The sequence below is a fragment of the Onychomys torridus genome, chromosome 6 (assembly GCF_903995425.1).
Source record: "Onychomys torridus chromosome 6, mOncTor1.1, whole genome shotgun sequence".
Taxonomy (NCBI): Eukaryota; Metazoa; Chordata; class Mammalia; order Rodentia; family Cricetidae; genus Onychomys; species Onychomys torridus.
In genome coordinates this window covers 49,499,841-49,521,938 of record NC_050448.1, presented here as the reverse complement: position 1 = coordinate 49,521,938, position 22,098 = coordinate 49,499,841, and the positions used below count along the sequence as shown (strand labels likewise).

The window sequence follows — 22,098 nt, the reverse complement described above, 5'->3', positions numbered from 1 at the left end:
AAACATCCTGCTCACTCTTTATAATGTCACTTCTATGTATGTTTTTCATACAGGCCATTTGTTATTGGATAATTGATTGGTCTGCTCTTCTCTGGGGAAATTCATTTCTCACTCTTTCATCAGACCTTAGTTGCTTGCTTTTATTTGTGTATGGCTGAGGCACAATGAGCTCTTAAACCATCATTCCCATGCAGGTCCAATTCCACTAATTCTAGGTCAGCATGTCTATTGTTCAGTTCATGTTTAGTCTGTCATGATGGCAAAACTTCAGGGATATACTTTCTAACATTACTTTGGGGACAAAAGGACACAGTAAACTCTTTGTTCCCCTGGCTCTTAAAATTTTTCTGTCCCCTCTTCAATAATGATTCCTGAGACCACTAAGGAGTTTGGAGTAGGGGCAATACAGATGGGATTGGCATTGTACAAGTAGTTTGATGGGAAATGGGAATTATGAAGGACTCTAATTTTGGAAAGAAAGTGAGATACATATAGAATAATAAGGATAGAGGGTAAAATAACAGTAAGGATATCCAAAAAAATCATAAGGAATCATACTATTAACTGTACACCTGAAATACACATATTGTAATAAGCTGGTGTATAACTATGCATACATATTTTAAATAAAAATTTCCAACATGAGATCTCTTCTTCACACACCTATCAATGTTAACTTTTTCTAATGTCACTGATTTTGATAATTAAGCAAGAAAATAAACAACACACACTATAGTTTTCATTACTTCAATGATTATAGTTTTCCACTTAAATGTTTATTTTAACAGATGAGTTTTCAATGTCTGTATACATCAGTTATTTGTTTGTTACATCATTGACTAATTTTTATTCAGTTATATGGTACCTATGTATATTGATTCACAGGGATAGCAATGAGTAGACTTCTGGGTTTCATGTGTCTATTTCAGGCAACCAAATCTCTTCTTTGTTTATTATCTGATGTTACTTAATAATTCATATTAAAAGTCATCTTGCATATGTGATCTTTTATATTCAAACTAAGAAATTTAAAATCTTAGTGTTATAGTTAAGAATAATAAGCCTATGAATAGGCAGTGACCTATCCAAGCCTTATATATTAAATGGAGGCAATTTTATATTTTCCATTTCCTCACAATACATATAAACACAATCTCAATTTTGCTAAGACAGTTTTGTTATGTCAGTTTTCAATGACAACAATGGATTTCAACTATTTTTAAGTAAATATGTTTCTTAAATGAATAAAAAGTTCAATGATGTATGAAATCCTATTTCCCATTTCAATGTCATCATTATAGTTCATGGTCATTCATGAAATTGAACTGCTTCTTTCCCATTTCTTTATCCCAAAAGGGATGGGGAAGGCAGATGCAGGATATAGAAAGAACAGAGAAATTATAGGCATAATAAAAATAAAAGGAAAATAAGGAACAATCAAGAAAGAAAAATTAAACCAGCCTGTGTTGGTAAATCTACAGAGTGCAAAAGGTGCTTAGACAAAACTATAAGAAAAATGAACAAGAAGAATTAAACTGGATCAGACCACAGTAACATAAGTAAATCACTGCAAGTTGATAAAACTATCTCTGTTTCAAATTCTGGAATTATTGGTCATAGAAAAGTAGTCTTACCAGAAGGTACTAATGCTGGCATAAAACTTTCTGGTGTTTTTCTTTATGCCCATGCATTGAGAATAGATTTTATACTACCTAACTGCATTGTCTAACTTACAAATACTGCAAAACTATGGAAACAGCGCCATGTTTATTTATGTGTCAATTTCTCCAATTGCACTGCTTCACGTGTTAGAATCAATTCATTTAGGTATTTGAAATAAGATGCCTAAATATATATAAACCTGAGTTTTGTGATAATATTCACATTCTCAAGTAGAAAGCATGGTTACTCTTTCATTGCTATTCAGAAATTCCTTAAAGTGCAGCAGTTCAAAAGAAAATATCACAAAGGTGTATCCTTTTAATAATTCAGTCAATGATTCCATTATGCTGCAAATCTGAAGAATATTCCCAGCTACCTTCAAAGGGTCATTAGAGTGAGATAGATTTAAAATTTACACACATATAATGTTTATTATTTAATGATAAAATCTATATGCTCTTTCACCCTCTTGGCTCCTATCTACTTTCTGTTTCTCAGGTCCTCACAAGAAGTGCTATGATGACTGAATAGACATATTACATCTGCTTTGTGCCGGAAAATTGAAACAGCGTGATGCCAGCTAAGCAAGAACTTTATGGTGGCAGCAAATAGCTGCGTGATTACTGAGGGATAGCTGTCACTGCAAAGAGAAACCTGTAAGGAGCCCATCATAAAAGCAGCAATTTCAGATTCACTTCTGATTAAAATTGAAGCTTAGCAATTCATTGAATGTGACTTCTTAAAGGCTTTAAGGAACATCCCTGCTATCAGTTTCTGTTTCTACTTTTGTAACATAATGAAATATTCCTGGTTTAAGGTGTGCAATGCAATTAGCATAAGATTTATTTTTTGTTCTTTGGGGAAGTGATAGGGATTGTAGAGATGCCTCAATGGTTAAGAACGAATACTGTTCCTATGGAAGATGCTACTTTGGGTCCTTGGATCCATGCACAGTGACTCACAACACACTATGCAATCCCAGCTCCAGAAGATATGACAACTCTCACTTCCAATTAATGACCATATGCACTGATAGACAAACATAAATGCATATAACTGAAAATAAAATATTTTTATTTATTGATTGATTGGTTGAAATCTTACCTGCAAAGTGATATTAGGACCTAGATCTTTAGGAGGTTAACCGGCTCGCAAGGATGGAGTAAACCTACTCAAGCTCAAGCATTAGTGTTTAATAGCTATCTCAAAGGACATTTTCTTGCCCTTTTTCAGAAGTGTTGATATGGTAAGAAGATACATATTTGGATCTGGGAAACAACAGTTGCTCTAAGTTACATAGCTTAAGTTTTATGACTTCCATTATTGTAAACAGGAAGTTTCTCATGGCTTGGGTATTTGAAATAATTAAATAGACATTACAAAGAGTGTGTCATTTAAAGATGCACAGTATGACCCAGAAAGGGGCAGTACAGAAAACAATCTAAAGTCATCCAGTATTCTTCACAGACAGTTCCAGAGTCCTTTTTCATCCAGGGAGAGCAGCTTGAACCAACAAAATCTGTGTGAGGGGTCCTAGTTCCAAGGGAGTTCAAAGGGGAAGTTTAAGTGATGATTGTAAACACTCTCTTGTCATTAATCAAGTAAACCTGACTTAACAGATTGGACCCAGAGAAAACTATCCATGAAGAAACTTATTTGGAAAGCAGTAGAGAGTTTTAAACCTTAAACTTCACATCATAATTCTTGCACTTATCTTTGCCAATAATCAAACTCCAGTCACCCAGGCTTTCCTAGAGATAAAGATAAAGCTATTTCAGCTTAGTTATAAATCAACTCTATATCCACAGTGGACATACAGAATGGTTGACAGATTCTTGAAGGCATACAGATGGTAGAGGGGTAGCTGACCAAAAACTAATATGAATAAAAAATAATGGAGAGGAAAGAGTTTTCTGGAAAATTCTCAATTACCATCCCCTATAACCATCAGAAAAATAAGAAAAAGTTACAATAAAACTGCTTAAGTTAACACATGAAAGTTATCCAGTGAACCAAAAACGGATGGAGTGCAGTCAGCAGGAAGGTTTCTACACTATTTTATGTTATTTTACTTGGAGTTTTCAAATGTTGCTCCATTAGTTTCCTCAATAAATGCCAACATCGACTTATTTATTTCCCATCTGGATGTTTCTTCAAAACATTCATTGATATGTTCTGCAAGCCATAATGCTGTTCCTTCCATGAATTCCTCAGACCAACCACCCAGCCAGGGAAGAGAGCACATATACCCATCACAGCTCCAGAAAGATATTATGCTCAATGAATGACCACATTCTGTAGCTGAAGTTTTCTCTGGTCCTGCCCAGCCTCACGGACCCCACAACCACTTATAAAATAATCACTCAGAAGCTTATATTAATTAAAACTGCTTGGCCATTAGCTCAGGCTAACTACTGACTAGCTCTTACATTTAAACTTTGCCCATTTCTGTTAACCTATATTTCCCCGCGTGTTCTGTGGCTTTACCTGTGTGTGGTTACATGCTGCTCCCTGGGTAGTAGACTGGCATCTCCTGACTCTCCACAGAAGTAGTGATGGGGATAGGATGCAGCTTGTTTCTGATGTTTTCTTGCAGCCAATCCTCCGTGCAAGCAGGCTAATTCTGCCTGTTCAGAGTTAGCTCCTGGGTACACTTTGGCTCAGAACCTTGGTTTAGAAACTGAACTCGTGACGACAACCCAGAATTTCTTCTTTCCTTTTTAGCTTAAAGTATACCCAAAAGCTATATTGGAGGATTATTACCAGAGGGTTTTGCAGTATATTCAAAACAGGCTTTAACCTTGAGGCATATCCTGATAGGTGACCCACACAGGGATTTCTGGTGGAGGTCAACTCTGTTAGGGGTCACTATGATAGATTTCAGAATGTTCATCACTGGCCGGAATTTGAAATTAGTAACAGAGTCTGAGAGAGAGCCAACAGCAACGTCAGGATAGGGATTCCTATTCAGGTCCATGTTCCCGGCGATTGAATAGCCAAAGTAAGGCGACGTACCCTCAAGAACCTGTGTTGGTTTGGTATTTATGCCAGTTGGGGATTCATGACAGATAAAATCCTTCCCCAGATCATCATAGGGAGCTCCGACAGCAATATCTGGATAGCCATCTTGATTAATATCTCCAATACTTTTTTACCAAAATTCCAAACATAGAATCTTTGGTCCCATTAAGATGAATGGGCTTTACATTACTCCAACTGTCTTGCCGGTTAATGCAGAAATACAGGACACCCAACTTCATAATGCCTGTCAAAATACTGTGGGGGTCCAATAACTATGTCTTGCCACCCACCTGCGTTGAGGTCCACCACTGCCACATCATAGCCAAATGATGAAGCCAGGCCTTCTCCATCGAAGGGAGAAGATGGACGAACTTCATGTCTTTTTTTAGCAGAACTACAGCCACGCTGTGATTAGCTCTTGGAGCACCAGATACAAAAGTGATGTCATCTTTAGAAACAATACCTGTCCCCGAGTCCAATGAAAAGCCTAGGCAACTGTTAGCAGGAACGGGCACAAGACTTTCATCATGGTCAGTCTCTCTATCTACTTCATAGGGCCTATCTTCAAAGATGTTCATGTCAAAAAAAGTGTTATTCTTTTGCACTACATGAACAATCCCTTTCCAGTTGTAAGTATCCAGGGCTCTGAACACAATGTAATGGAAGTCTTTAGTGAAAGTTGTAGTATGAATCTTAAAGAGTCTTATTAATAAAATCAAACCTGAGGACAGTTATTGGGGTGAACGCTGGAAGATCAGAGAAGCAGAACAAGCCACACCTACCTCACCTCACCAGTTCCTCAGCTGGTCTTGTTTCCCCAGACTGGATGCCTCTGAGTCCTCATCCAGAATGGATCTCAGCTAAACTGTGCTGCTCCAAAGCCTAAAAGCTTAACCAGCCAAATGCTGCTAGTTTCTGGTCTTCACACCTTATATAATCTTTCTACTTTCTACCATCACTCCCTGGGATTAAAGGCTGGATTTCTGGGATGAAAGGTATGTGTCACCACGCCTGGCTGTTTCTAATGTGGCCTTGAACTCAGAGATCCAGAGGTATTCCTGTCTCTGAAATGCTAGGATTAAAGGCATGTGCTACCACCGCCTATCCTCATGTTTAATATTGTGGCTGTCCTGTTTTCTGACCCCAGATCAGTGTATTTCGGGGAACACACAATATTTTGGGGAACACAATACCACCACAGTCGTCTACTACCCCTTGCTGACAAGAGCCAAATTTTTCATGGCCTCTCAATCTGCCATCACAGAAACTCCAGTCTCCCCCACCCATATCGTCTTTTCTGTTAATCTATAACATTCTAAGCTAAATTCACTTCAAGAGAGGAAGAATCAATAGGGGAAACCCAATAGCTATGAGGTTTCCTCTTCCTTGAGAAGACAAATATCAGGTACTTTCTTTTACAGTTCAAATATATGCTTGCAGTATTTTAATACAAAAGTAAAACATGCCTTATTAGATTTTTGAGTTACTTTAAAAATCAGATCTGAGAGTTATTATGCATCATATCTTGGTAATATTGATTAGCCTCATCCAATGTCCTTGGAGAATTCTAATTATTTGCCATTTATAAGGGGCTCATTAGACCAATCTCAAGTAAAGTATCATAAATACAAATACTAAAAATAATAATTTAGATTTAAAACCATCTTCAATTAACTGAAATATAAACTTGTGACTGAATTGTAGAACAGTACAATGTTCATGCTTTACTTTTGGAAAAATCTTATGCAAGAAATAAGAAATGCTAAGCCAGTACATACAAGGTAAGTTTGAAAAATATGTATTTATATTGTTATCATATTTTTGTTCTAGAAAAATTCTGAAGAAAATTATTCTTTTTACAGAATACATCAAGAGAGCTATGTCATACATGTAAGCATATACATGTAAACCATATATATTAAGAAAAAATAAAGTTAGAATATAATTAATAAAGTTTGAAAAGGATGTGATGAAAAAATGTGATTCAAATAAAATATATTACTTATTAATGGTTTGAGTAAGTACTATATAGTATAATAGAGAACAAAACTATCTACCCAGATCTAATAAGATGGAAATCACATAAAATGTAAACAAAAGACTTAAACATCAGTTATTGTTCATTATAATAATTATTACAGACCCAAAGCTAAGTAAAGCTTCAAAGTGTATTTGTTCACTAGGGACATTGATCAACAGTCATGCTATTTATTGTATCTTTACCTTTTTGTGTATTGGAGTAATACTTGCTTTTGGAATGATCCTTCTGTTTCCTTTTTGTTCTTTCTTTTTTATTTTTTGATTTAGAATATAAGAAAGACTGGTTATAATTCACTGAAAGACTGGTAGCGTTATGCTTGTAATAAAGTGGGTCTGGACAAACAATACAGAATGCTTATATTCAGAATTTTCATTGCTTACAAACTGTATATATATACAATATATTGTAAAAGACTGATTTAACTTCCATCCCTTCAATAACTCTGTTCATTCTCTTGCACTATGACTTTACTCTTTTATAAGAATAACATTACATATCTTTAAATCTATTCAAATTAATGTGGTGTGTGTGTGTGTGTGTGTGTGTGTGTGTGTGTGCATGTTTAGTAATGACAAAGTTATGTTCACTCTGACTTACACGATTTCATGGATGTTGTCGAATACCTAACGTAGTGTATCAATTCTTGCAAAAGCTTCCCTGGTCATAAAAATGGCATGCACTTTACTATGCAAATCCTTTATTATCTAATTTTAGCAGCCAGTGAGTTATTTACTTTCACTCTGTATAGCATTTTCTATTTTCCTACTGATTCTGTACAATGGTAGTCTTATATGGTCTTTTATGAAATTGGTTTTATACCTTAGTGTATATATTTAAGATTTATCTATGCCATTACATTTTCTGTATTTACCATTAAATAGTATTCTACTATATGTTGCATAAATTTGTTTGCCCAGTAACCTAATATTTGGATTGTTTTTACTTTCAAAGATGATATAAATAGCTCCAGTGGATTGAAACTAAGATATATTCTGGTGATATGTGTTATCAAATTAGCATTATTAACAGATTGTTTAGCCAGATAATAATATTTACTTAACTTTATGGGAATCTGCCAAACAAAATTTCTAAGACTATTGATTATAGATATTAATGATTTTTGAATACCGATGTAAAATTAATTTAGATACCATGTTCTATATCACTGAGAGTAAGTAGTATTCATACTGTATCTTCTTTTGTGTTGTAAACCCTCTAATAGTTGTGTAATGCTATCTCACTTCTGTCCTCTTTCACATTTATCTAATGGCAACTGGTGTTTATGGCATGAGTGTCTGTGTCCTCTGGAAACATTTATGTAACAGGTCTTAGCTCTTAAAATGGTGTAATTAGGATAAGATGAGATCATGAGTCAGAGACACATGAAAGCATTGATTTCTTCTAAGAAGAAACAACAGGGAACTTAGTGTCTTCATTTCAAATGCTTTAAGAGGAAGACAAAAGACATAAATCTAAAATGCATGAGCAGTCATTATCTGGAAGCTGTCCTAGACCTTGCTTGACATTGGGGTTCTCAACTCCTGATGTTAATTATATAGTAGTAGTTCACTATAAATGTATATGGTAGTTATATATCAATGTAAATAATAAGGCATCCAATATACCTTATATTTTGGCATGTAGATTATATACATAAGTATATATTTTCTGCAATAACTAATGGTTATCACATTATGGTTTATGAAGTCTGCAGTTTTGGTGTTGCAGGTACAACTAGCATTAATTTTTTTTTCAAATTTTCACAGATCAAAGATTTGTTTTTCCCACAAACCTAAGCAATCACTTTGTATGATATGTTATGAATTCAAGAGCTTTCAACTATTCATTTAAACCAATTTACATCTTCACATTCTGATAGTTGAATTTCTAGCATCACTAATCCTATGTTTTATAGCCAATATTAAGTAAAATAGGATTATGTGATCATAATCACTATTGTAGTGTGCATATGCAGAGACATGGTGATGCTCTCTGCAAAGAAAATCTAATGTCCCACAGAAAACTTAAAGATAGTAAAGATGTCAATATGCAGCTAAGAAAGATTAATAATTTAAAATTCATGAATAGTTTCATTAGTTTTCCATTTAATTTATTTGTACTTGTGAAATGAAGCAACCAAAGCCATAAAAAGTGAAGCCACAGATAGGGTACATGTGTGAAATTCTGTGATGTAAGCCAATGAGCATTTAATACTTGCTAAGGCAGCCTTGGTGAGGATATGTGTTGAATATTAATAATAGGCTATCTTCATAAGTTCATTTTCTTTGGTAACATCAAATTTTGGATAATTATCCATCTTATTTGGTTGTTTTCTTATACTTTTACTTATTTGTTTTTATATTAACATATAGTTTCTTACTGAATATTTATTCTGAAAATGTTATCTCATTCTGTTGCTTTTCTTTTACCTTTTACTCTTCTAAAGCTAAATTTACAACTGTAATGAAATAAAATCAGTCAGTTTTCTGATTTGCTGAAAATACTCTAGTTATCGAATCTAGAAATCAGTAACCAAATGTGAGGTCACATAGACTTTCTCCACTGTGCCTTTTTAGGATATGCACGAGCTTTGTCCTTTATGGGCAAATAAACACTAAGAGTATATTTTCCACAAAAATATGTGCTGTACAGAAGGTTGTTTTTTGTTTTGTTTTGGTTTTTTGTTTTTGCTTCTGAGCATGTAAATATTCCTAAATGAATATTTAAAAGACTGTTCTTTATTCCACTGAAAAGCCATTTAACCTTAGTCAAACATTTCTTCATTATGTTCATCTTTATCTGCTTCTATAATATCTATTTTGGTCTATCGCCTCTGTGACTATACTGTATACTTTTCAATTGATTAATTTTGATATTTCCTATAATTCTAAAATTTAAGTTGGATGAATTTTCATTTTAAAGTATTTAAGTATTTTCCTTTGTTTAATGTATGTGGCTGTGGTATATGAACATATTCCAGTGAGTATGCTTAATATATATGAATGAGAATGTTGAATTCAATGTTGACATCAAGTGTCTTCTTCCATTTCTTTCTACCTTATAATTTGAAACAGGGTCTTGGAAATCCTGTGTTGGACCATGGTCTTTCTGAGATAATTTTGTACCTGTTAACCCAGGCCTATGAATACAGATATGTGTTATGATGTTAGGATTTCAATATTGGTCCAGGGAACACACACACACACACACACACACACACACACACACACACACACACAAATATATATATATAAGCAAGTTCTATGTCAGACACTTTTTCCACTGAGCTATCGCTCCAGATATTAGTTTCAAATTCCCAAGTATTTTATAGTTTCTGTGAACACAGTCTATGGTGTTTGCTCTATTTAAAGTCCAACAGATACTGTGTATCTGAGACTGGCTCCCCTCATTTGATTGCACATAACCATACTTACAGTTTTTCCTTTTATTGAAATTATATTATTTCCTCTCATGATATATTCTAATTATAGTCACCCTCCCCACTTCCACTATGAGCCAAATTTACCTCCTTCCTATTGTAAGAAAACAAACAGGCTTCTAAGGATAATTAATATAATAGTATAATTTGAAAAATAAAAAACTAACACATTGGCATAGGACAAAACAAACAAAAGGAAAATACATGAAGAAAATGCACAACAAACAAACAAACAAACAAACAAACAAAAAAAGTCATTCAATCCTCAGGAGAACTTGTAGGCACCCAAGACTGCAGCAGCCCAGGCACAGAATGAGGGTTATGTGTTGACCCACCCCAATATCTGCCCATCTATGATCTGATGGAGCATGTGAAGGAACTTGACCTACTGACCCAAACCTGGAGGATCTCCCCAACACGCAGCAACAGGATATCCAAGAAGAGGCCCAGAAGTGGCTAGCATTGACAGTGTAATAGAAGTCAGAGGCACCAACCAGACCAACGACTCAACACTTGGAAGTAAAGATACAGGGATATATGGATTTACTGCATGACTCACTGTATCGCACCCCAGCTTCCATGATGAGATTTTTAGTTTTTTTCCCTTTCTTCTCTTATTATTATTATTTTTTGCGGGGGGAGTGGGTGCAGGGGTGGAAGCAGATGTATGGGACAGGGAAATGAATGGTATCAAGATACATGCTGTAAAAGACACATAGAAATATTTTAAAAAGAAATAGAGAAAAAAAGAATAACATAAAAACACTAAGTTGGAAGGCAAATGACCCATAGGATAAAAGGATAGAAGAAAAAGTAAAACTAAAAATGTAAAGTAACATTTTATGAAAAGAAAGAAAAACCCCTACATGATATTATGTGACAAGAAACCTCCAAAGGTAACTGTGAGTTCATTTCCTGTTGTCAATTTCCTGCTGGTCATGTGGCCTACTCCAAGATTAGTTTGTTTCCCTAGTGAGACTCCCTTGGAAAAGACTAAATTTTTATTTGCAAGTGGCTATCAATTGGATATCATTTCTAAATTAGGAAATGGGGCTTGCATCCACTTTTTTCAGTTCTAGGACCTTGTCTGATGCAGACCACTGAAGGCCCTCCCCAGTCTCTGTGGATTTATATGTGTGTTGATTCTGTTGATTAAGAGGGTATTAGCCAGGTGGCAGTGGTACACATCTTTAATCCCAGTAGTCCAGGAGGCAGATCTAGGCAGATCTCTTTGAGTTTGAGGCCACCCTGGTCTATAGAGTGAGATCTAGGGCAGGCACCAAAACAGAGAAACCCTGTCTCAAAAAACCAAAAGAAGAAGGAGAAGGGGAAGGGGACAGAGAAGGAGGAGGAGGAGGAGGAGGAGGAGGAGGAGGAGGAGGAGGAGGAGGAGATGGAAGAGAAGGTGGTCTTGTTTATTTGGTGTCTTTCATCCCTTCTGACTCTTACACTCTTTAGGCCTCCTCTTCCATAGGATTCTCTGAGTCCTGAGTGAGTAATTTGATGGAGATATCTGGTCTAGGGCAAAGTATTCCAAGGTCTCTCACTTTCTGCATATTGTCTGGTAGAGTCACTGTATTTGTTCCCATCTCCTGCAGCAGGAAGAAGCTTCTCTGATGCTGGATGTGTGAGTACAGCAGAATGCCATCATAAGGAGTTTTATTGCTACTGATTTATTTTCACAGTGACTATATACATTTGCACACCAACAAGCAATGGATGAGTACTCCTCTTACTCAGCACTCTCAACCACATAAGCTGTCATTCTTTCCTTGATCTCAGCCCTTTTGTTGATGTAAGATAAAATCTCAAAGTCATTTGATTTGCATGTCCTTGATGGCCAAGGGTGTTGAATATTTCTTTTCCACTACAGACACTTTTGTCTCTCAATTTAAACTGGAGACTTACATCCTCTGATAGTTCACAAATGCCTCAAAAGAGAATCTCCTTATGTTTATTTCTTGTTGTATTTCACTGATATTTTTATTAAGGATTCATAAACTTCATATCCAAGTGGCTGCTATTATAAGAGATTTTCTTTGCAGCTTTAATTGGGCATTGGTCTCTCTAGATATTGCATACATGAAAAATAATTTTATGTTTTTCCAGGTGTTACACCCTCCTCCTCCCAGTGCCCCCAATATGTCCTTTCTTTCCATAGCTGCACCAAAATTTCATATTTTTCTTCCTAGTTTGGATTTGGACAATTATGTCCCTTCTTTTATAGGTTAAATTTTCTAAGGAGAAGTATACAGGCATAGTTTCTTATGGACATATTATTTTGGAACATTTATAGTGGAAATAATTTTACTTTATAGCAGGCAAATGTGTTCTAGACATTAAATTAAAATGTTCTGTTGCTGTGAAAGTATAAGGACTACATTATTAAGCTATAAATCTCAGAATTAATAAACAAGATAATATTTACTGCTAATGGTCAATTAGTATATTATTTGCCTCAGTCATTTCAATGGCTAAAACAAATAAAATTTACTGGTTTCTTCCCATTCTTATAAAAGAACAATAATATCTAAAGATGGAAAGTATTAAATTACAAATAAATCTGTTATGTATGTGCATCTCGGTGTTCACTGCATTCTAATTAAGAATTAATACGTAAAAGAGACCAAGTTTTTATGAGAAAAAAATGTTCTGTTTATTACAGCAGAAATAAAGACATGCCATGATTAGGATTAATATACATATCACAACATGTAAAATATACTTTTATTTCAGATAATTAATGCTATTTTTATATTTTTCAAAATACAATTCATAATGTTAAATATTAGTGTAGTTAGGATAACTATATGATTAAGACGTTATATGTGGACTCCTATTGGAAACAAAGTGCTACTCAGGACATCCAGGAAGACAAGGAGAAAGATGGGTGGCAGCACATGGCAACAGTGTCAAAACATGATGGTTATGTTCCACATTTGGTTGAAGTATTGTGGTAGATTTTTGACATTTTAAGGCATTCTTTGGGGATTCTTTGTTATTTTATGTCTGAAAAAGTATTTTAACAAAAATCTTGAAGACTGAATATGGATTTTTTTAAAATTTTAAATAACTTTATCACAAAAGGTCAATATAATTTAATCAGTGAGGTGCTTTCTTTTCTCACCCACCTAGAGTCCTGATCCTCAGCCCCAGCAAGATGAAAGGCCTGATGGGAAATGAAGAGGATGGAATCAGAAGCGTTTTGAATTGCTCTCCAAAGTACCCAGTCATCCTTACATTAGTAAGTGTGTGTTTTCAGAAAGCTTACAACTTATGGTACTGTGCTTTAGAAAAAAAAAAAAAAAGTTTGTACAAAAGAATTCACAATATTTTAGCAAAACAAAACATTACATCATGTGATTCCTGGAGTAAAAATTACCTTAAGTAACACAGTTCAGTTAAACTGTTTTCTCTACCAACAGCCAGCATGACATGAGCTTCACTTTTCTTTTTATGTGTCTTTGTAGAGAGCTGTAGTATTTTTAAGTGATTGCCATATGATGTCATGACAAACAGGATTCTATACTGCTTTTAACTTTGTAATACTATGCACTTGACTGTCACCCTTAAGTAATGTTGGCTTTGAAGTAGAGAAGTGGAGGAAAATGATTCCACTGAAATAGTGAAGTCATAGACATTAAACTGTTTAAATCAATTTCACTTCTTTATGATTAGCCTATTTTACTGAGTTCTTCTGTTTTTGATTGTATTCGTTGTGATTATTTTATTTAATTGGAAGCAAAGTATTCCATCAAAACAGTATATTCATTTAAGTTTTAGAACATTTTGCTCTATAGCCTATGATGACCTGGAACACATTATACAGACCCAGGTGACAATGACTACCAGAAGTTCTCCTTGTTCATCTTTCCAAGTACTGGTGATGCAGGCATATGTCATCATGTCTGCCTCAAAACGATAAGGAACCCTTACTATAAACGAAGAACTACAAGCAATCAAGGAATGCTGAGAGCTAAAGAAGACGTTTTTACCAGGAAATATCCACTCCACCAATTTATTCCAATGACAATTCATGAACCTTGAAACCATATATATGCCAACAATATTATACAAATTGAGCAGGTTTTATAAAATATGTGATATAATTTAGTATAGCATTTGTTTTTTCTTCATTTTCTGTTTTGTTTTATTACACTAACATTTTTCATATATTGAATATATAGATATAGATATAGATCCAGACTATGTGTCTTCACATCTAAAAATAAATGGAATGGGAGGGAGGGAGGGAGGGAGGGAGGGAGAGAGAGAGAGAGAGAGAGAGAGAGAGAGAGAGAGAGAGAGAGAGAGACTGTGTTTTCATTGCAAAGGTCAGTGTTCTGTATGAGGGAGAATCAAAACCTATAGTACTTAATGATCCACCCACTGTCTTCTCAACTACAGCTATAGCATCTTAAGCAATTAACCAAACACAGAATATTCATGAGGATACCCTGTAGACTGATGTTGAATTGCCTCCAAGGATTATTGAAAATATTTGTGAGGAGGATTATTGTTTTATTAAGATTATACTATATATAGTTGCATCACTTTACTCTTCCCTTACTCCCTCTGAATCCTCCAGTAGACCTCTCTCTTTCTCCTTCATACTCATGGACTCTTTTATTAATTGTTTTTATTTGCATATATGTATATATGTTTTAAAATTTATATATATATATATATATATATATATATATTCATAAATATAACCTGCCCAGTCTCTGCACTTCATTTATGTTTTGATATTTAATAAAAACTTGATCGATATAAAGAGCAAATTCTAAATAACACATTTAAAAATAACTTACAGGTTGGGGATTTAGCTCAGTGGTAGAGCTCTCGCCTAGCAAGCACAAGGCCCTGGGTTCGAGCCTCAGCTCAAAAAAAAAAACAAACTTACAAAATTAAGGTAAAATGTTTACCTTTTTAATTGAGCAAAGTTAAAATATATAAGTTAAGGCAATATCATAAGCAACCAGGATGTTACATATAATTTAGATGGAGGACATTTCTCATTGCTCTGAGGACCATTACCTACACTGACTATGGTAAACAACCAGAAATGTCAGGAAACAAAAGTACAATGTCCTATAATTCAGCAAAGTAATTTAATTAATATTTCAGTGTAATATCAAGGGTTAAAATTTCCTGAGTTGTTTTGATAGAGTGATTTTCAAGTGGCATTTATCAAAAATTAACCTTCAGGTGCTTTGCTCAAAGGCATTAGATATCACTGATAACTGCACTATGCACAATAGCTCTAAACGCTACAGTATGTTTTCAGTTAAGTCATGCATAATTTCTTTTTCTCCATTAAATCATTTGAATAGGATAATTTATTTATTATTATTCATTATCATTTAAACAAACAATATTATAACTAGTTTATTTAAAATTAAAATAATTAAATCATATTCAATTTATTTTCATTAGAGCCATTTTAAACATATTAAATATTATACATAATGTCATTCGTCAAAATTAAACTCCTCATATTAAGGTAGCTTATATTTTAAACCATGATCATAAGTGTACCTACCTATTTGTGTGTTTATATTCTTGAATAAAACTTCAATGAAATTTTCTTACTCTTCAAATCAACATTTCTAGATGTTAATGTGAACCAAAAATATTTTGAACATATTTTAATACTTATTTATGCATACTTATCTGGATTTAAAAATGAACTCAAAATAAATTAGTAATGAAAGAGTTTATCAATGTCTTTTCAAATTTTTATATTTCTTTATGATGCTAATAATATAATTCAAATCTATTCATTAAATGAACATTATGATTAACTTAGTAAAGTATATGCAAACTTATTAAACTTATTTACAAATAGTTTTAAATTTTTAAAATAATGTGCCTGCTCCAGGACAAAACATGGTCTTGTGAGAGATGAATCAAATAAAATAGCTACTTGTGAGAATCATTCACTATTAAAAATTTTCAGAAAGATATGTGAGCTGACATGTTAATGAACACATATATTTTATTTCTCACCTGTAACTGAGAAGCATACAGCAACATAATAAATTAATGATATTCTTTCACTCCAAAAAGAGAAAAAGTGAATAACTTGTTCTTGATTATCCCTACCTGAAGAAACAGGATTCTTGTGTATTCATTTTTTTAATGCATTTTCTGTTTTGTGTTAGCAGATTTCTTGACTTTTTATGGCCCTAAACATTTCTATTTTAAGCACAAACTTCTCTCATCACTGAAATGATAAAATGTACTAAAGACCTCTCAGCCCTAAAAGGAACATAGCTATTACAATGCCTCCCCCATGGCTCTGAGATCATTGTTAAGGAGAGGACAGAAGTGTAGGATCCTAAGGTGGGTAATGATGAGAAAACATCTGCCTATAGCTGTTTCATGGAACAGACAAATGAACTAAACTGGTTGTGACTAAATGTATTTCCAAAGACAGATTTATTTTCAGCATGGAAGGAGAAATTTTGTGCATAGAGTAACCCATAGATTTGGGGAATATTTATTATTTGTTAAAAGAAGAAGGGGTAAAGGACAAAGGAGTTGCAACTTTCCTCTGATTGCATATTCCCTGAAAAGTTGACCATGAGCCAGTCAGTAGAAGACCACACATCCAATATTATTTGGGCAGCAAAAATTGGTCTTCAAGGTATTATTTTATTTTATATTTTTAAAACCAAAACAGGACACAGAGTAAGGTGAGTAGAGAAGAATGGTGGTTGGGAAGAATCACAAGATGGGAGACCAGTGACCAAAACTCTTTATGAAATTCCCAAAGACAGAGACCCAATTTCAAAGAGAAAAAAAAAATCCTAAAGCTTTTAAATTTTAACATATTTGTTTTCTTACATTTGATGAAAAATAAACTTTAATATTTTACATTTAATAACACATACTCCAGTCACATGCTTTTCAAATTTATGGGAAGCAACTTCTTCCTTAGAAGCAACATGAGGTTCAGAGTGCTGAGTAAAGCCTCACTCACTGCAATTCTTAGAATCTTGTTTCATCACTTGGTGAGGTTGGATCCTTTAGAAAATATTCACTCTTTATTGTAAAAAAAAAAAAAAAAGAAAGAAAGAATGCATATGTTACATTTTAGCACTTTGACAGTTGCTGAAATGCTCCAGAGATAATTGCATATCTGTAATAACTTGCTTGACCCACTAAAATGCATTGTCAAATTAATGATGTGAAGAATAAACATATGTTAGTCCCCAACCATAGGTTTCTCACTTCATTTGGAGGAACATTTCTGTTGACAGTAAGAAGATTCAAACTTCGTAATTCAAGATGAATAAAGTAATTTTTCTCTTCATTTCAGCATTAAAATCTTTCCAGTAAATGCTGCTAGTCCTACAAGCTAGAGTCAAGTGGTTATTTTTGATATAACATTAAATCTTTCATGATTTTTAAACTATATTTCTTTCTGACATGTTTTGATCATTTGAATCATTTGTAGAAATTTAATAATTTTATAATTGATATTACACATTTCTTATTAACAATATATATTTTAGTTATGAGGATATTTATGTGAGAAGAAACATTAAATTGAATATAAATTTTATATATTTTGGTCAAAAAATATTTTTATTATAATGAGCATACCAAGACCAAAACCAAAGCAGCACAAGCGCTTTAAACTTTGAACAAAATTTATTTTTGTTTTTGTTTTTCTTTTCAAGACAAGGTTTCTCTGTGTATTTTTGGTGCCTGTCCTGGATCTCTCTCTGTAGACCAGGCTGGCCTCGAACTCACAGAGATCTGGCTGGCTCTGCCTCTGGAGTGCTGGGATTAAAGGCATGCACCACCACCACCTGGCTTTAACACAATTTCTAATTTCTATACTCAGTCCATGTTATGGATGCAAGTTACGGCCTGTAAACATATAAAATATGAAGTATTGTTTTCTGGGATTGCATTTTCTACATATGTAAGAAATATTCTCTAAATCTCAATGTTTTACTTTAGATATTGAGACATCTCCATTCATTCTAAGTCTGAATTTTCTATGATTCATGAACAAAGTTATTTATCTGAAACTCTCTTTTGATTTAAAATTTGTTTAATGAGCACTTTTACAGAAGCAGTCCTATTATCATATAAGCAGTTTCTCCTGGACTTTTGATATACTAATAGTCTAAGTACTGGTTCTCAACATGAGGTCCTTTCCCAATTATGAATCTGTGCTGGTAGGGAATGGGCTTTTCTATCTATAACACAATCTGCACAATGGTGACAAGGAATCATGATGTCATGGTGCACACAGATTCCTGTTATTATCATTGGAAGAGGTTAGGAAACGATGAGATATTAAGTCTGAAATAAGGTCCATATAATATACTGAGTGGGAAACTCAGGATCAACAGATAATGAACTTGAAAGATTGTGGCAATGTCCAAAACAAAAGTATGTAAAAAACATAATAAATGAAGAACATTATTTGTAATATTCAAAGTGTTTAATCACGCATGTCACATCATCTTCATGTTGCAATACCATTAGCATTGTGACAGATAAAATAACTATGGATAAATACATATAAATGCATATGTTTATAAAATCTTTCTTCTGAGACTATCTTAAGATGTGATTTATAATATAAGCTTAGACTACTTGAGTAGTGGATACATATCCAGCATCACTTACAGTATTGCACACAGTATGAACAGATTTGCCAAATGTAATTGAATCAATCTATAAAATTAATCTACTATAACATATATGTTTAATTATATCTTGTTTATTGAGAGTATAATTTGCAAATGTATAATCCAAGAAACATCTTCTAGGACATGTATTAGTGTTACTTTATGCCGGGATTCCTGCTGAAAGAGTTTTAGCATACAACTGAAAGGAGATATTTATTTTAAATTACATCATTGTAAAAAAAAACAAAGAGGAAAAAATTATTACTCCTGACTCTAATAGAAAACATGGACTGAAAATAAATTTCTTTCCAGGAGAAAATGTCAATTTTGAAGATAGAAATATCAAAGCATTCAAAAACTATTGCCCTTATATTTATTTATTTATTTTCTTTTTTATTATTATTATGTGTTTTAATTTTATACATCAGCCATGGGTTCTCCTGTCCTCCCCCATCCAGCCCCCACCCCTACCATCCCCTCAGCTCCTTCCCTCCATTCCCATGTCCTCCAGAATGAAGACACCCCTGGGGATTCATTTAAACCTGGTGGATTCAGTACAGGGAGGTCCTGTCCCCTCTTCCAGACTGAGCAAAGTGTCCCTGTGTAAGCCCAAGGTTCCAAACAGCCAGCTCATGCACTAAGGACAGGTCCTGGTCCCACAGACTGGGTGCCTCCCAAACAGATCAAGCTATTCAATTGTCTCACTTATCCAGAGGGCCTGATCTAGCTGGGGGCTCCTCGGCCTTTGGTTCATAATTCATGTGCTTCCATTTGATTGGCTATTTGTCCCTGTGCTCTTTGCAATCTTGAATTTAACAATTCACACTCCTGCAGTCCCTCCTCTTTCTTGACAGTTGGAACCTGGAGCTCCACCTGGGGCCTGGCTGAGGATCTCTGCATCAACTTCCATCAGTTATTGGATGAGAGTTCTAGCACCACAGTTAGGGTGTTTGGCCATCTGATCACAAGCCTAGGTCAGATCAGGCTTTCTCTCGAACATTACCAGCAGTCTACAGAGGATGTATCATTGTGGATTTCTGGGGACCTCTCCAGCACTCTGCCTATTCCTGTTCTCATGTGGTCTTCATTTATCATGGTCTGTAAATCCTCATTCTCCCTTTCAGGTTCTTGATCAGGCTGGGATGTCCTGCTCCCCTAAGCTTTCTTTCCCTCAAATCTTGCCCTTCATTACTCCCACTGTCATCCAGGTTATTCATGTATATCTCATCCATTTCTCTGTCATTGGGTGATCCCTGTGTCTTTCCTAGGGTTCCGTTTTCTAGGTAGCCTCCCTGGAGTTGTGTAGCAGTCTAGTCATCTTTGTTTTACATCTAGTATCTTCCTATGAGTGAGTACATGCCATGTTTGTCCTTCTGAGTCTGGCTGGGTTACCTCACTTAGGATGATTTTTTCTAGATCCATCCATTTGCCTGCAAACCTCATGATGTCATTGTTTTTCTCTGCTGAATAGTACTCCATTGTGTATATGTACCATATTTTCTTTATCCATTCTTCAGTTGAAGGGCATCTAGGTTGTTTCCAGCTTCTCGCAATTACAAACGAAGCTGATACGGACATAGCTGAGCAAATGCCCTTGTGGTATGATTGAGCATTCCTTGGGTAGATGCCCAAGAGAGCTACAGCTTGGTCTTGGGGGAGATGGATTCCCAATTTTCTAAGGAAGTGCAATATTTATTTCCAAAGTGGCTGTACAAGCTTGCAATCCGACCATCAGTGGAGGAGAGTTCCACTTGCTCCACATCTTCTCCAGCATTACTGTCTTCTGTGTTTTTGATCTTAGCCACTCTGACAGGTGTAAGGTGTTACCAACAGACTGGAAGAGATGGAAGAGAGGATCTCTGGTGTTGAAGATACGGTAGAAGAAATAGATTCATCAGTCAAAGAAAACACTAAAACCAACAAAGTCATGACCCAAAATGTCCAAGAAATTTGGGACACCATGAAAAGACCAAACCTAAAAATAATAGGGATAGAGGAAGGAGAAGAATACCAACTCAAAGGCACAGAAAATATATTTAACAAGATCATAGAAGAACACTTTCCCAACTTAAAGAAGGAAATACCTATAAAGATACAAGAAGCCTATAGAACACCAAACAGACTAGACCCCCCAAAAAAGTCCCCTTGCCACATAATAATTAAACAACTAATCGTACAGAATAAAGAAAGAATATTAAGCAAAGGAAAAAGGCAAAGTGACTTATAAAGGCAAACCCATCAGAGTAACCCCCAATTTCTCAATGGAGATTTTGAAAGCCAGAAGGACCTGGACAGATATAATGCAGACACTAAGAGGCCATGGATGCAAGCCTAGACTAATATACCCAGCAAAACTTTCAATCATCATAGATGGAGTGAACAAGACAAAACCAGATTTAAACAATACTTATCCACAAACACAGCCCTACAGAAAGCATTAGAAGGAAAATTCCAACCTAAGGAAGGAAGATACACCCATGAAAACACAGGCAATCGATAACACCACAGCAGTAAACCCCAAAGAAGAGAAGTACACACATACTACCACCAAAAAATAAAAATAACAACAGGAGCGAACAATCACTGGTCATTAATATCCCTTAATATAAATGGACTTAATTCACCTATAAAAAGACACAGACTAACAGAATGGATACGAAAACAGGACCCGACTTTCTGCTACATACAAGAAACACACCTCAAATTCAAAGACAGACACCTCCTAAGAATAAAAGGCTGGGAAAAGAGTTTCCAATCAAATGGTCTTAAGAAGCAAGCTGGTGTAGCCATCCTAATATCCAGCAAAATAGACTTCAAACTAAAATCAATTAAAATAGATGAAGAAGGACATTACATACTCAACGCAGGAAAGATCCACCAAGATGAAATCTCAATTCTGAACATTTATGCCCCAAACATGAGGGCACCCACATATGTAAAAGAAACATTACTAAAGATTAAATCACATATAAAACCCCACATTAATAGTGGGAGACTTCAACACCCCACTTCCACCTCTGGACAGATGGGCCAAATTGAAACTTAACACAGACATAATGGACTTAACTGATATTATGGCTCAAATGGACTTAATTGATATCTACAGAACATTCCACCCAAACAAAAAAGAATATACCTTCTTCTCAGCACCCCATGGAACCTTCTCTAAAATCAACCACATACTTGGCCACAAAGAAAATCTCAAGAGATACAAAACAATTGGAATAACCTCCCATGTTCTATCAGACCACCATGCTTTAAAGTTAGATTTCAACAAC

The 22,098-nt window shown here is 34.7% G+C and overlaps 1 pseudogene; it reads right to left on the bottom strand.

The window, feature by feature from the left end:
- Positions 1 to 3,338: 3,338 nt before the first annotated feature.
- LOC118586163 lies at positions 3,339 to 13,673 on the bottom strand (annotated as a pseudogene).
- Positions 13,674 to 22,098: the final 8,425 nt, after the last annotated feature.